This window comes from Lemur catta, chromosome 16 (assembly GCF_020740605.2).
Source record: "Lemur catta isolate mLemCat1 chromosome 16, mLemCat1.pri, whole genome shotgun sequence".
Classification (NCBI taxonomy): Eukaryota; Metazoa; Chordata; class Mammalia; order Primates; family Lemuridae; genus Lemur; species Lemur catta.
The window spans coordinates 35,301,336-35,315,725 of NC_059143.1; the positions used below are offsets into that span (position 1 = coordinate 35,301,336).

Here is a 14,390-nt window from a genome sequence, read left to right on the forward strand (position 1 = left end):
ATGAAGATACCAGGAAACAAAGTTTACTGTAAATGCCTGTTTCATGCCCTCCACAAAAACTGCCGAAGGGAGTGATGAAAAACAAGGGGTCAAAGACACACTCAGGTTAGCTTCTTAACTTCCCAGTGTTCCCACCACCTGGACAGAACCCCAAAGTTTAGGTTTTAGCTGAGGACACACAGACACACACACACACACACACACACACACACAGAAAGTCCAAAGGAAAATACAGCGATGCCCAGAAAACTACCCAAACATGTTCTTTTCACAGCCACCAACTGAGCAAGCCTGGCTGATCGGTGGGAGGCAGATCCAGCCCGTTTCCTTTTATTGCAACTTCCACCCTTCTAGAATTTCTCCTCCTCTGCAGGTCCAGGCCACAGAGACATTAATCCCTGTTTAAATGAACCTTCAGGGTTCTTCCTTCATTAAAAGAAAACTCTCAAAACACCCCAAAGCCATGGTTCTAATGTCATCGGTGTGTGCATTACCCAGGAAGGGAGGGAGAGGGCTCCAAGCATCGAGGCCGGGCCTCAGGTTTCCTCACCTGGCCTCTCTCTTGTTGGAAGGCAGAAATGCGACCCTCCTCCGGCCCTCCTCCCCCTATCCTCCTCCTCCCAGCAGCTTTAATAAATAGTGATTATTTCAGTCCTTAGCGCACAGCTGTCCTGTGAATTGTCCAGTCAGGCTTACGGGGTGGGAGCCAAGGGTTGGGGAGTATGGAGCTCAGATCTCCGAAAACGGGCCCTCCCTCTCCCTCTTCCGCCCACCTGTTCCCTGGCAAGTGGGAGCTGAGGAGGAGGGCGGTTTCTGTCTGGGACCAAGGATGACAGAAGGATTTTCTGAGCAGCTTGCTGAGGGCAGAGCCCCACTGGGGGAGGGGAGGGGAACAGAGCTTCCAGACAGGATTGGGGTGGAGTTGCCCTACCTACACACCATGAATCCAGGCCTCTCCAAAACCCTCCTTCCTCCAAATTCAGGAGCCCTGAAATTGCACCTCTAGGGATTAGGCTCAGGCCACTTCTCTGCTTAAAACATGCGGGTATGTTATTTGAGGACAGAAATGGAGCATTAGTCAATTTGTCATCTATTCGAGGTGTCTGGGAAACACTGGTTGCATGAATGAATAAATGAATGAATGACACTGGGCTGCTATTAGAAATAACAATAGAAGAAGAGGAGGAAAGCTCTGGGGGCCTCAGGGAAGTGGGTACGGATGTCACTGGCAGGGAGGGAGAACAAAGTGGTGCCAAGTCTAATGCTACTGCATCACAGCTGAGCACACACCAGCCAGGGCCGCTGCTCTTGACGAGTGTGACTCTATTGTCAAGTAACTGCCATTTGCATAGCTGTTAATCCTCCTCCAAGAAGTTGGGGACAATTGTCTTCTGAGAATGTGATGCTCAGAATTGTCAAGGCTGAACTTCAGGAACCATCTACTCAAGGATGCTCTGAATGGATTTCAGCAGCGGAAGCCCCTTTTACAGGTAAAATCTTGTGCAGAACCAGATCTGCCCAGAACTGTCGTGCCTGAATCAGCTATGTGAATCCCTGTGCAGAACACCAGTGTGGTCCAACTCCTCATTGTAAGTAAGGAAACAGGCCTGGAGGGGTTAACCTGTGTTCTCAAAGTTCATCACAACCACCTCCAGGTGCCTGGCTGCCTCCCATGAGATTCAACTTCAGTACTTCCCGGGCAGGGCCCAGGCATCTGTAATCTTTTAAACGGCTTCGGAGGGGATTGATTACAGCTCATAGTTTAGGAACTGCTGGACTAAGCACGAGTTTGACAGCGAAGAGTCCATTAGGAGACAGGCTGCTCTCGGGTCAAGCTGGTCAAATTCTATGACAATGACTTCTAAGAAGCTATTAGAATTCATTTCTGGTACTGAGGTTTGGCTAACGACCAGGACTTTAGCATGTTCTGATGTAAGGATAGTTTTCTATAATCTTTGGTCATCTTCAATCTAGGTGAGTTTCCTCATCCCACTTGGCTCAAATTTCTCTCTGTTGAGAGTGTTACCCCAGTCAGTCCCACAGGTATAAAAATGGGGTAAAATTATTTCACTGTGGATCTGAAATACCAGTGTGAAATAGAGTACCCAGCCACACAAAGAAACTGTCCTATAGAAACTTTCAGAGAAAGCTCAGTGCAGATCTCTGGGACAGGCAGAGGAAATGCCAGAGCAGGTGGGATACTCGAGATCCAAATGGCTGTCACTACAGCTATGGAGAGCAAGTGCGATTGAGCTGATGCCAGAACATTTCCTGGGCACTGCTTCCTTGAGTATATAACCCCTTAGAAATAGGACAGCTATAATCAAAAAGATATATTAATATCATCAGCAAGTGTCGGCGAGGATATGGAGAAACTGGAACTCTTATACGTTGCTGGTAGGAATGGAAAATGGTGCAGCCACTGTGAAAACAGCCTGGCAGTTTCCCAAAAGGTGAAACATAGCATCGCTGTGTGACCCAACAATGCTCCTAGGCATACACTCAAGAGAAATGAAAGCCAGATATGGAAACAACCCCCAAATCCATCAACTGATGAACGGATAAATAAAATGTGGTATATTTACACAGGGAATATTATACAGCAATTAAAAGAAGTGAAGTACTGATACATGCTACAAAGTGGATGACTTGAAAGCATCATGTTAATTGAAAGAAGCCAGTCACAAAAGACCACATACGATCTGATTCCATTTATATGAAATGTCCAGTGTAGGCAAGGCTATGGAGACAGAAAGTAGATTGATTATTGGTGCCTAGGACAGAGGCTCGGGGTGAAATGGACAGTGATTGCCAGTGGGTACAGGATTTCTTTTTGGTGTTATGGGAATAAAATTAATTATGGTGATGGTTGCTCAATCCTGTAAATATATAATACTAAAAACCACTGAATTAAATGGGTGAATTATATGGTATGTGACTTACATCCCAATAAATCTGTCATTAAGAAAAATAAAAACCAAACAACTCTTAGAAAAGTTCCTGTTATTTAGTTGCTGCTTAATAGAGGCAGCCTCTGCTATACTTCCCTAGGGCTTAAGCAAGGTGGGTGTCAACAGGAGCTGGGACGAGTGTCACCTCTCTAATGGCCTCTCCCAGTAGCTACACAAAGACCAATGGGCCAACCTGTTACCTCCAGAAACAACTTAAGAGAATCCATAGCCAAAAAAACCAAGAGCCCCATGTATATGTGTGTAATGCATGTGTGTAGGCAGTGCAGATTTTTTGGAAGGCCAAGTCCAGTTATATGATATCATTTGGGAAGGTCACGTGTACATTTGCATCTGGTTTGTGTCTAATTTGAAAAAGCTGACATAGATCATGTACCATATTATTAGGCAATTTTTCAAGTTTGGAGTCTTGAAGTTGCTCCACTCAATTTGTGCAGTGGATGGGCTCAGTTATTGACTGATGAATTACAGCCTGATCCAGGGTTCCTGCCCTAGGAGGGACAGCCTGTGGTCATGCAAGCTCTCCTGTTCTGCACTACACGTGCACATACACGCGCACACACACACACACACACGCACACACGACAAGCTGCCACTGGGGAGCAGCTCTCACCCTGCAGGGGGGCCGGGGAAAGCTGCCTTCTCACTATAGTGCTGGCCTCCTGCATGTTGTAGGGGGTGTGTGGGTGAGGATGAGATGGAACAAGGCCCACTCGGCTCATCTCCTTCCAAGCAAGGCCCAGACAGAGCGGACCTTCCAAACGGAGCAAAAGGGAACATGACAGAAGAGAGCAAGTCTTCCTCTTTTTCTAAACACAGCATCAAGATGTGCGGGGGAAAAGTGAAATTATGCTCCAATTTTGAAAGTCATCCACTGAAGATAAACTCTCCCTTCAAAGGAATTACTCATTTCACTCCATCCTGGTAACTCTGGGTCTATCACTATTCAAATTTATTAAGCAATGACACGAAGAATGTATGATATAAAGGGCCTGTTTCATCATCCCATTCCCCAAGCTATTTTTTTTTTTTTGCTAAGTCATGAAAAGTCCAGCAAGTTAAATATCAAAACAAAAATTAGCAAGCACGTACACAAAAGATAGAAAAAAAATCCTTCATGGAAGTTACTATGAAGTCGGTGGCTTCAGAAAGGAAAAACACGATCTCTGACTAATATGAAGGAGACTCCAAATTGCTCTTGGCAACAATCTCTCAACCCGATTCCCCTCCCTCTATTCATCTCCGCAGTTCCCAGCCAAAGGAAAATAAACTGAACAGCTCTCTCCCTGGCCCAACCTGTAGGGCTGCCCGGCTGAGCAAAGGCTGAGCAAACAAACATCCCCACGCAATTATACACCTGTGTAATTGCTGCAAACACTGGGACGGCCAGCCGCCCTTACCAAGCTGATAATCTCAATATTAGCAGGAAAATGCCTCTATTCTGGCAGCATGACACCAAAATAGAAAGCAATACGATCTTGTGACCTCAAACCCAGGATTTTTTTTATTTTCCCAAGAAAAAGAAGAAGAAAGAAGACAAAACTATCCTAATAAGAGTCGTTGGCAATTGTGGAGAAGGAAGGTCCCAGAGCATCACTCAGGTGGGTAATAGCTTGGAGGCAAGATTTATCAGTTCACCTTCCTCACAAAAGTGGTAGTTAATTTGAGAGGTAGTTATCTTATACCTATTACACCATTCAAGATGGAAGGAGAGTTAACAGGCCAAACGTCCCGGAATATTTATGGCTACTCTGTCTCAAACATCCATCTGACATCATTCTATTAGGACAGATATGTCCAGTCAGCTGAAACGGAGGAGGACAGAAATCTTGGGAAATGGCATTGTAAGCGGAGACATGGCATAGGGTCTTTTCGATTGCGCCCTGAAACCACTGCGGCAGGCGGTGTGAGCTGCTCTGAGAACTGTGGACAGTCACGAGACCTGGCTTTGCTACCAACAAGTCTCCTGTGACTGTGGACAAGTTACCCTCCCCAGTGGCTTGAGCCTGGTGAAGATGCCATCCTGGCCTCTGAGGAACTTGGCCGACGCATCAGGAGGGTGATGCACTGTGGCAGTTCTCAGCCTGGCTGGCACTAATCCAGAGAGGGGCCAGTCCTCCTTGGACGCTGCACAGGTCTCTTCTTGTCATCTCCAGGGGGCCTGCGCCAAAACTACAGGCTCATTTTGGAACCCACAATTGTAAACCCTAAACCAATAATCTGAACAACAGGGGCTCAAACGCCTTCCTGGGCACTTGGGGCAGAGGCTGATTATGCTGTGTGCATGCCACAATGTCCTCTTGGGCCAGGGACAAGTCCTGGTGACTGCAGCATGGGGACAGCAGATCATTCCAACTTTTTGCTCCTTTCTCTCCTTTCTTCTCCCACCCCTCCTCACCCAGGCCTTCTGCCGCTGCTTCTCAATAGCAATGCTTCTGTGGCACGTTCCCAGGTCCTGTCTTGTCTCATCCACCCAATACCCATCGAGGGTTATACTATTACTATTGCTATTATTACAAATCCCATTGACAGAGGCCAGGGACCAGGTCTCATCTCCCTCACTGATGTATGCCCAGCACACAGTAAACAGTACAATCGTCATTGAATAAATGATTGATTGATTGACTGAATGGAAAGAAACAGAGGTTCAAAAAAGTGAATACTATGTGCAACACTCACATACTATTTTCTCTTGTGCTATAATTATAGCCGGGGGATTCCTGTCTCCCCAACTAAAGTGTAAGATTCTAAACCATGTAGGGTATAATGGGTAGCTTTGAAGCATCTGTCACTATCTGGACAGTGTACTTAACCCTTTGAGCCTCAGTTTCCTTATCTGTAAAGTGAGGCTAATGATTCATATCTGACGGGGTCAGGTGGGCTAGAGGAGATAATGTATCCCAAGCTGCGTCTGGCACATAGTAGGTGGTCTTTAAATGTCCCACCCTTTTCGTCCCCACTCTTCCCCTCTCTGGGTTACCTCCCAGCATTGACACAGCAGGACAAGCTTCATGTCCTGCAGCTTCCAGGACTTTGCCCTTCAGGTCTTCCTCCTTCAAGTTCCTGCCCCAATGCCACCTCCTTTTTGAAGCCTTTCTTGAACTCTCTGGCTGTCAAAGTACCTTTTCTAAGATCCCAATGTGGCTCTCTCAGCTGGCTGTTAAGCGGACCTCCCTCTCACTCCCTTGGTTTCATTTATTGCTGTGCAAGTCTCATCTATCTGTGCTGGATGCCCCCGGGGTGGTTCAAGCTGCATCTCCCAGGGCTCAGAAGGTGCTCAGTGGGACCCGAGTCTTCCAGTTTCACAAAGTTCTGGAACCCAAGCTGAGGGCCACAGGACTGTTGTGGCGCTGGTGCCCCATCCATGCGTGGTTCTGTGTAACGAACCCTGGACTCTGACAATGCCCACCTGGTGATCTTGGGGAACTCACCTCAGCTCTGGGCCTCAGTCCCTCACCTGTAAAATGGGGACAAGGAGGATGGTGGTGGTCCTTGGAGTGGTAGTTTGGGAGAGTTTAATTGCCAGCACCAAACAGTGTGTCCAGGGAGAGCCAGAGCACAGGCTGACCTAATACGAGTCTTTTTGGGGAGAGTGGATTTCTTTTTCTGTTCAGCCCAGGTTATGCCTTAAGTGGAAGGGGTGGCACCAGGCTACTTTCCTTTCCTGGAGATTCACCCAGAGGGGGGTTCCTGAGCCTAAGGTGGAGGGGACTTAACCCGGTGAAGGCAGGGAGAGGGAGGAGTGGAGCTGAAACTTGAACTTGGCAGAGCCTTTGCCACCTCCACTCCAGGTCCCCCTCCCCCTTCCAAAAACTCTTCTATCTAATCTGGAGAAAACTGCCTTATTGTTTCCATCACTTCCTTTACATTTTCAAAATTCCGCATTTAGAGGGATTGGAAGTGGTCTGCCACCAGTCAGCCACTGAACCGCGGGAATGGGGCTTCCTGCGGCCCAGAGCCGGGTACCAGCTGTGAAAAGAAAGAGGGCAGCTGCCCCCTGCCCACCCGCGTCCGCGCAGCCACAGCCAGGACACCAGAAGCCAGGAACAAACAGAATCCAACGCCGGGAGCCCTCACCACGCGGCACGAGGAACAGTGCACCGGGCACTCCGCGCAGGGCGGGCGGGGGTGGGGGACAGCATTTCCTTCCAGCGTCCTTCCCAGGCCAGCCCCGCAGCCGCTGCGCCCGCCTACAGAGACCCAGACGCTCCGCAGGGTGACGCGGGCCTGGGCACCCGCGGGGGTTGGGGGGCACGGGCCGGTTCTCCTGTCCCACCCCCGCCGGGCCGCGAGCACACAGCTCGACTCGCCCGGCCAGGTGGGAGCGCTCCCCGTCCACCCACCCCCAGGTTGGCGCCCAGGGAAGGGTTCCCACCCACGCAGCTGAACCCACGATTCGAACCCGGGGACCCGACGGGACTCCCTCCGTCGCGCCTAGCCAGACTTCCGCCGATGCCCCCCCCGTTAGTTTCTGCCCATCTCTGGGTACCTCGACCTGTGCCAAGCTGCCATGGGGTTCGTTTGCCCCCTCTCCAAGTTTTGCATCTGACACTCGGGAGGACCAGGCTTTTTGGGGAGAGGCAATTTAAACTACCAACATATATCCGCAGCCACCTTTTGGAGTTCCCTTACATTCTTTTCGCTGCCCCCTCACCGGCGACGGGGCAGCGGCCAGAGTTGTTTCCCCGCACAGTTCCAGATTCCCCCTCGCATTTCGCGGAGGTGCGGGGCCCGCGCCCCGCAGGAGCTCCAGCGAGGCGGGGGTGGAAATGCCCGGCGGACGCCGCCACCCGCGCCCGTAGCGCTGGCCGGAGCTGCCCCGCGGCCCGCACAGAGCCACCCGGCCGCCGGTCCGCGCGGCGCAGAGCGAGAATGCTCATGGTGTCCGGGGAGGGGGCGGCCGCCAGGCTTCCGTGGAGCTCTCCCAGCTGCCCGGAAGGGCTTCCTCCCCACCCGCTCCCCGAGGCCGCCAGGCCGGCTCCCCGGGGCCGCGATCACTGCCCCGCTCCCGGCCGAGGTCGCCGCAGACCCACCTGGCCGCCCGGGGGACGCCGCGCTCGTGCCCGGGCCGTGTCCGGAGCGCCGCCAGGGTCCCGGGCTGGGAATCCACGCGGCAGCGCTGCTCCGGGGAGCCTGCCGCAGCCGGCGGGAGGTTGTCATTGATTCGTGCTGGGCGAGTTAAGCCATTCCAGGAGTGGTTTTGAACGAGCACTCCCACCCCTCCCTCCAACCAGAAGTATTTGGCAGACAGCCCCTTTGGTCCACCTGTACTGCTGAGCGCGGGACAAGGACCAATTTCACTAGTCGCGCTTTATGCTTCACTTTATAACACGCAGACTAAGCTCTTCGGAAAAGCTAAAGCAGAAATGAAAGCAAGGGCGATGGAGTTTTCCTTTTCCCCTCTTTCCTCCAGGATTTCTCACTTTATTTTTTCCTCTCTCTCTCTCTCCGGTATTTCACAAAATGTTCCAGTATTTCACCACCTATCTCAAAGCAAGGAAGGCTTTTTATTATTATTGTTTTAGTCAATTCTGCATGTCTGTCTTTTTAGAGGCAATTTTATTTCCATTTGCCTGAAATCTGGGCCCAATAAAATCGCTAGACTTGTAATGTTTTCTCCCTAAAGGGTCACGAGTGTGACTTAATCCCACACTGCACAGCAATCCTTGCAGTGACGGAAAAGGAGGGAGCGCAGGAAGGAAGCCCAGACCCGTGGCTCCAGCCTTCCTGGGTTGCCCAGCAGGGCCTGGCCCAGGTGGGCTCATGAGGCCTGAGGTGGGGATACCCACTGACACTCCTTCCCCTCAACAAACACCCCGATCACACAGGCTGACTCAGAAGTGCCAACCAGAGATTCCAGCAGTCCACATTTGGGGTGGGCCGGCCACCAATCGCAGAGAGGTGTGGCCAAGCACCCTCTCCCAGGCCCTTCCTTTAAACCACACACACCACACCCTTTTTGAAAACTGCCACCTGGGAGGCTCTGGCCGACTGGCTGCTGCTGGCCTCTCTCTTCCCCTGGAACCATCTGGTCACCTGGGAGAAATTACCATTAACTCCTTGGTTCCCCTGCTGGCTGTTCTCAGAAATGGGGGGGGGGAGGCAGCGATGTGAGCCTCTCCTGTGGACTAGCTGCCCCTGTGCCATGGAGAACGAGTACAAAACACAGGCCTTCCACACCTGTGCCCCCCTACCAGGGGCAGGCCACCAGCCTCCAGCATCCCGGAGCCAGAGGTAAACCCCAAAGTACGATGTCCATGAAGACCCAGGGATGGGGCTGTGATTTGCAGAGCCCCAGAAAGATCATTCAGATGAAAATATCTCCTCCAACAGGCCCCCTGACACCCCCCCCAAAAAAATCAGTGTTAGTGATCATTCCTTCTTGGGGCATGCCCTGCAGGGAGTCTGCCCCTGGCAGGCAGGCAAAATTGCTTCAGGAGGGCAGGAAGGGTCTCTCTCTGTGGTTCTCTCTGAAACTGTAAGTACCCTCAGCAGGTATGGGAGCAGGAGTTTCCACAAGGGACTGGAGTGAGTGTCAGATCCTCCGTGCTATGGCAGGCAGCGTGGGGGGAGAGGGAGGAAGCCAGGTATGGTAGGGAGGGGGTGCTAGACCAGGGAATCAGGCGCCGAAGGGAAGAAGGGGGCTGTTTCATCAGAGCAGGTGGACAGTGTCCAAGATTGGATGACTCCATAGCTTTTTATCAAAAACTACGTATTCCCGGAACACCCAAGCCAGAGAATGAAAAGTCAAATCCCTTTGTCCACAAAGTCACTAATTAAATATCTGACCAAGTGTAACTCCATGCTCCACTCCCAGACCTGGGCAGGTAAAGGTGCCAACACAAGACCTAGAGGGAATCAGTATCAATCCAGGGGTGTTTGCTGTGTGCCCATAAAGGGTTTGCCTCAACAGCGTGGGTGGAGGTGGGGTGGGTGGGTACAGTGAGGTGCCATCCTCAGAGCCTCTCGTCTTTTGGGGAGATACAGCACAGGCGGACTAAACAATGAGGCAAGGTGCATCCAGCAATGTGCGGGGCCCCTTAAGGCACAGAGCATGATGTCTGCAGCGCAGTTAGGAAAGGAAGCTCACATGGCAGGAGGAGGTGGGCTGGGCAGGCCTGGAAGTTTGTGCTGCTCTGAGCAAGAGAGGAGGCCATGTGGGGGTGGGGGAGTAGAGGCAGGAGAGGGAGTCCCTGGGGAAGCTGGCAGCTGGCTGGCTCAGAGGGTTCTTCTGGTGGGTAAAACATCTGTCCATCTGTCCGGGTAGGGGCTCTACAGGGTACAGCCAGCTTCTGGCTGAGAGAGTGCAGGGCAGGGCCTGCTTTGGAGGGGAGGGAGGATTGGAGGCCTCTTCAAACACAGCTGAAGCAGGATGTGGGAGGGAGGCTGCAGAGAGGGGTGGGCAGAGTGGAGGTGCCCAGCCCAGCCTGCCCCCAGACGGCCCCTCCTAGCAGGGCTCCAGCCCCTGGACTGGAAGGAGTGTCTGGGTAGGCCAGTGGGTGGTGCCAGGGCCAATGATATTGCAGCCAAGAGCCTGGGGAGAGCTGGCTGCTGTCCAGCCCACCGGCTGGGTCCTGCAGTGGACAGTGAATGTCACTCTTCCCTCCCCCTTAATCACTGTGTGTGTGCCTTGCTGGGACACGCCCTTCGGAATGGCTCTGGGCACAAAGTGGGGACCCGCCCCCCTGCCCCTCCAGCCTCTCTCCAGTGCCAGCTGCCTCCTGGGAACAGGAACATAAAGGAGTCTCAGAGGGGTGTGGGGGGGGGGCAAGGGAGGCTCCCAAAGCCACCCGCAGAAGGGGCCCTGGGTGGCCAGAGTCCAGACCTCTGATTGTGCCTGTTTCCTTCCTAGGCCTGCTTTGGCCCCCTCCCTCTTACTCCCCCTCCTCCTCCTCCTCCTCCTCCTCCTCCTCCTTGGCTCCCTCTCTCTGATCCTCCCCCACCGCACCCCCCACCCCTGGCTCCTGCCTAGCTTGGAAGCAGGCTGGCTTCATAGGACCCTGACTCTCACAGCTGGCTCCAAACCTAACAACTCACTCGTGGACCCATGAGGACGAAAACTCCTGCTCCACCACCAAGCAGGCTCAGAAGGCTAAACAGAAGCACTAGGAGCACGCATGCTACTGTCTGAACCTGAAACTTCAGCAGGGCCTGGCATTGGCTGCACTGTGGCCATGCAGACAGCTTCTGTGCCCAGGAGCACACGGACAAACAGCGTCTGCACACATGTGCAGAAAGAGGTAGACGCATAGATGAGCTTTGTGATCTAGAAGGGGTGACACTAACAGCTGTTGGAGGCCTACTCCTCTCATTTCATCCTTGCAACAAGACCTTATTTTCCCATCTTGTTGATGAGGAAGCTAGAGCCCAGAGACACCACAACACTGGACAGCACACCTTGGGCTTTATGACTCTGGTGCCCAAAAGCTGCCCCGGGGTTCGAGCTCTGGCTCTTTGTCTAGTTCATAGAGTTGGCTCCCAAAGGGGCAGTTTGCTTTGCTGATATGTGCCTCAGTTTATCCACCTGCTGAACAGGCAGGGTGATGGCGCTTCCTGAACCCGAGAGGGAATCGTTAGCCAGGAGGAGGCTGAGGCGGAGGCTGGACTTTGGTAAAGTGCTGGGGTGAGTGTGCCTAGAGAAGGCACAGAGCACGGGGGAAGGAGGGTTACTCAAGCCGGAAACTCGGCATCACCCTTGCTGCCTCCCTCTCCTTCCTGCCCCCGCCCCCGCCCCCAGCCAAACCATCCATCAGCAAGTCTGTCTCCAAAATAGATCTGCCCTCTTCCTGCCACCTCCGCCACCACTGCCCTAGCCGAGCCACCATCCCTCTCACCTTGACTTCTGCAGGCACCTCCTGGTGGCCTCCCTGCTCTGTGCCCGTCCTGCTCCTTTGGCCCAGTGCCACGCACTGCCCAAGCAGTCCCCTTAAAACAGGCATCTGGTCCTGTCGCAGGGCACTGACAGCGCACTTCGGACTGTGCACCGCAGCCCACGAGAAACACCAAACTCCTGCCTCGCCCCCCACTGCCGTCCCAGGCAGACACCCCGATTCCTTTTCCTTCCTGCTGTGGGACTTGCCTTCTGTGGGTTCCTCAGCCTGAAATCCCCTCCCGCTCCCACCTCATGTCTTGCAGAAATGTCACCTCCTCGGAGCGGCCTTTCGTGACCACACAGATAAATTAGCCCCCCGTTATCTATTCGAGACCCTTGAGCAAAGCACTCGTGCTTGCATCGATTTTACTGTCCCTCCCACTAGAGTGGAGGCGGCTCGAGGACAAGGACCCTGGGCGTCTTTTTCCCTGTGTTGTGCCTGGTATGAGGCTGGCCCTGGGCAGAGATTTGTGGAACAGATGTTGACTGAGAGAACCCCAGGGTCTGGGGAAAGGAGGGCTGGACAGGGTCTTGATGAAATGCTTCCATTTGGAGAAAATCTGCGAAACAGAAATCACCCACCATCTCCCCACACTGGATAGGCTAACACTTATGGCATCGTGGCAGTGTGGGCAGTGGCCTGAGTGTATGTGTGTCTCTCTGTCTCTCTGTGTATCTCTCTGTCTCTGCCCCCCAAGTCCCACTGGAGTCAACGGTCCACCCTGCATTTAACACAGGCTCCACCTGACATCCCACCTTGCACTTCTTAGGTGCTCAACAAATGTTTAATTAAATTTTGAGGAAAAATGAGAGAAAACTCTACCAGCTGGGGCAACAGGAAGGTGGTGGCACTTCCAGCTGCAGTTCCTCAAGGGAGGAGGGGCACACCAGTCTCTTCCTCCGTGGCCCCTCTAGCTTCCTGTCTGTCAGCAGGCCAAGACCTCGCTACGCTGGAGTCCGCTGCTGGTATTATTAGTGCCAATGGACTTGACTGTAATCGCACGGCTCTATCACTTTGATCCACGGATCAGATTTCATTGAAACGTATTAAATGCCAATTTGAAATAACAATTCATTGCTGTTTAGCATCAAGAACAGAGAGGGAGCCACAAATTGAATCTAAGCTACACTTTAACAGCCCTTTATACAGTCACCAAGTTTATCCAAATCTTTAGTTGCCAAGGCTACATGCATTTCTGCCACTATGTTTTGGGGGGGCAGAGCCAGCCATTTGGAACCCACTGGCAGTTTGCCAAACTCCATCAAACTCCTCCACTTCTTCAAGAGCCTCATGGTGATCCAGAGGAGTGGAGTCCTGTGGCTGCCTGGCCTCTGGCTGCCCTGTCCTGTGGGAGCCGGAGGGTGACAGCAAGGTGCTGTAGCCCCAGAGGGGAGGGCTGGGCACCTGCAGAGCCTGCCTCCCACTTCTCAGTTGCGCTGGGATACCAGCTGGTGCTTGTCTGGGGCCCTGGGGAGCCTCCAAGGGGAGGTGCCGGCTAAGCACAGGGTGCTGGGTTGCTCTTGCTGGGGAAAGTGAGGGGGAAGCACCCTCTGGGCTGGGGCACAGGGAAGGGCTGTGAGCCTGGCAGGTTGCACGGTAGGCTGGGCAGGCGAGCAGGGTCCCAGCCCTCTGCTCACAGCCCGAGGGGCCCAGGGCTGCCAGGGCCTCACCCTCCTCCCAGACTGTATCAGGTGACACAGTCAGGCACCCGCAGGAGGAGGGGAGGGTGCCAGGAAGAAGCTTTAGCTAAGCCTGGCTGGGGGGCAGGGGTGTGTGTGGGGGGTGGCTGGGCCCATCACCATGGAAACGGCTGGGAGCCTGGGGGAGGAAGAGGGCTTGGTCAGACCTGGCCAAGGGGGCAGTGGCAGGAAAGGAGGTGGCACTAGTAGCTAGGGGAAGCAGATCCCTCCTTCCTGCCTCCCTATCTCTCTCTCCCTTTTTCCTTCCTTCTTCCTTTTCTCCCTTTCTCCCTCCCCCTTCCTTCCCTCTCCCTCCATCCCTTCCTCCCTCTCTCCCTCCTTCCTGTACCCCTCTCACCTTGCCTTCCTCCCTTCCACTGTCCCTTTGTCCTTGCTGCCCACCTTCCTTCCCTCCTCCCTTCTTTCCTTCCTTTCACAGGTACGTACTACCTATTCTGCGCCCCACACCACTCTCGGCTTTGCCATAAAGTGGTGAACAATCCAAGTGGTCTCCAGCTTCAGGGAACTGACCTTCTAGTAGGGGAAAGACAATGAACAGATAAACATCTACCATGAATTCAGGTTCCTGAGTCCGAATCCCCCATCTCTCAGCCCCTTCCTTAGGTAAAGCACTTTGTCTCTAGCAGCCTCTCGCCTCACGTGATCCCCACCCGGGGGGGGGGGGCGCCTGGAGAGCAGGACTATAGCTCCCGTATACAGAGAGGAATGGGGTTGAGGCCGGAGGTGACTTGCCCGAGGTCACACTGGAGCTGCTGCAGTGGAACACAGGCCGCCTGCCAGGAGCTCCCCTCCTGCTCTGCCTCTTCCTCCGGGCACCTGCAGGCGCTTCCAAAGCAGGGGTTAACGCT

At 53.4% G+C, this 14,390-nt stretch overlaps 1 protein-coding gene across 1 annotated transcript in view; it reads right to left on the reverse strand.

Annotated features, from left to right (window-relative positions):
• The window catches only part of ZBTB7C (zinc finger and BTB domain containing 7C), a 91,876-nt gene extending 83,803 nt beyond the window's left edge, over positions 1 to 8,073 (reverse strand). Inside the window, exon 1 of the mRNA XM_045527675.1 lies at positions 8,003 to 8,073. The gene's annotated coding sequence lies outside the window, so the exon portion shown is untranslated. The remainder of the gene's footprint in view (positions 1 to 8,002) is intronic.
• Positions 8,074 to 14,390: the final 6,317 nt, after the last annotated feature.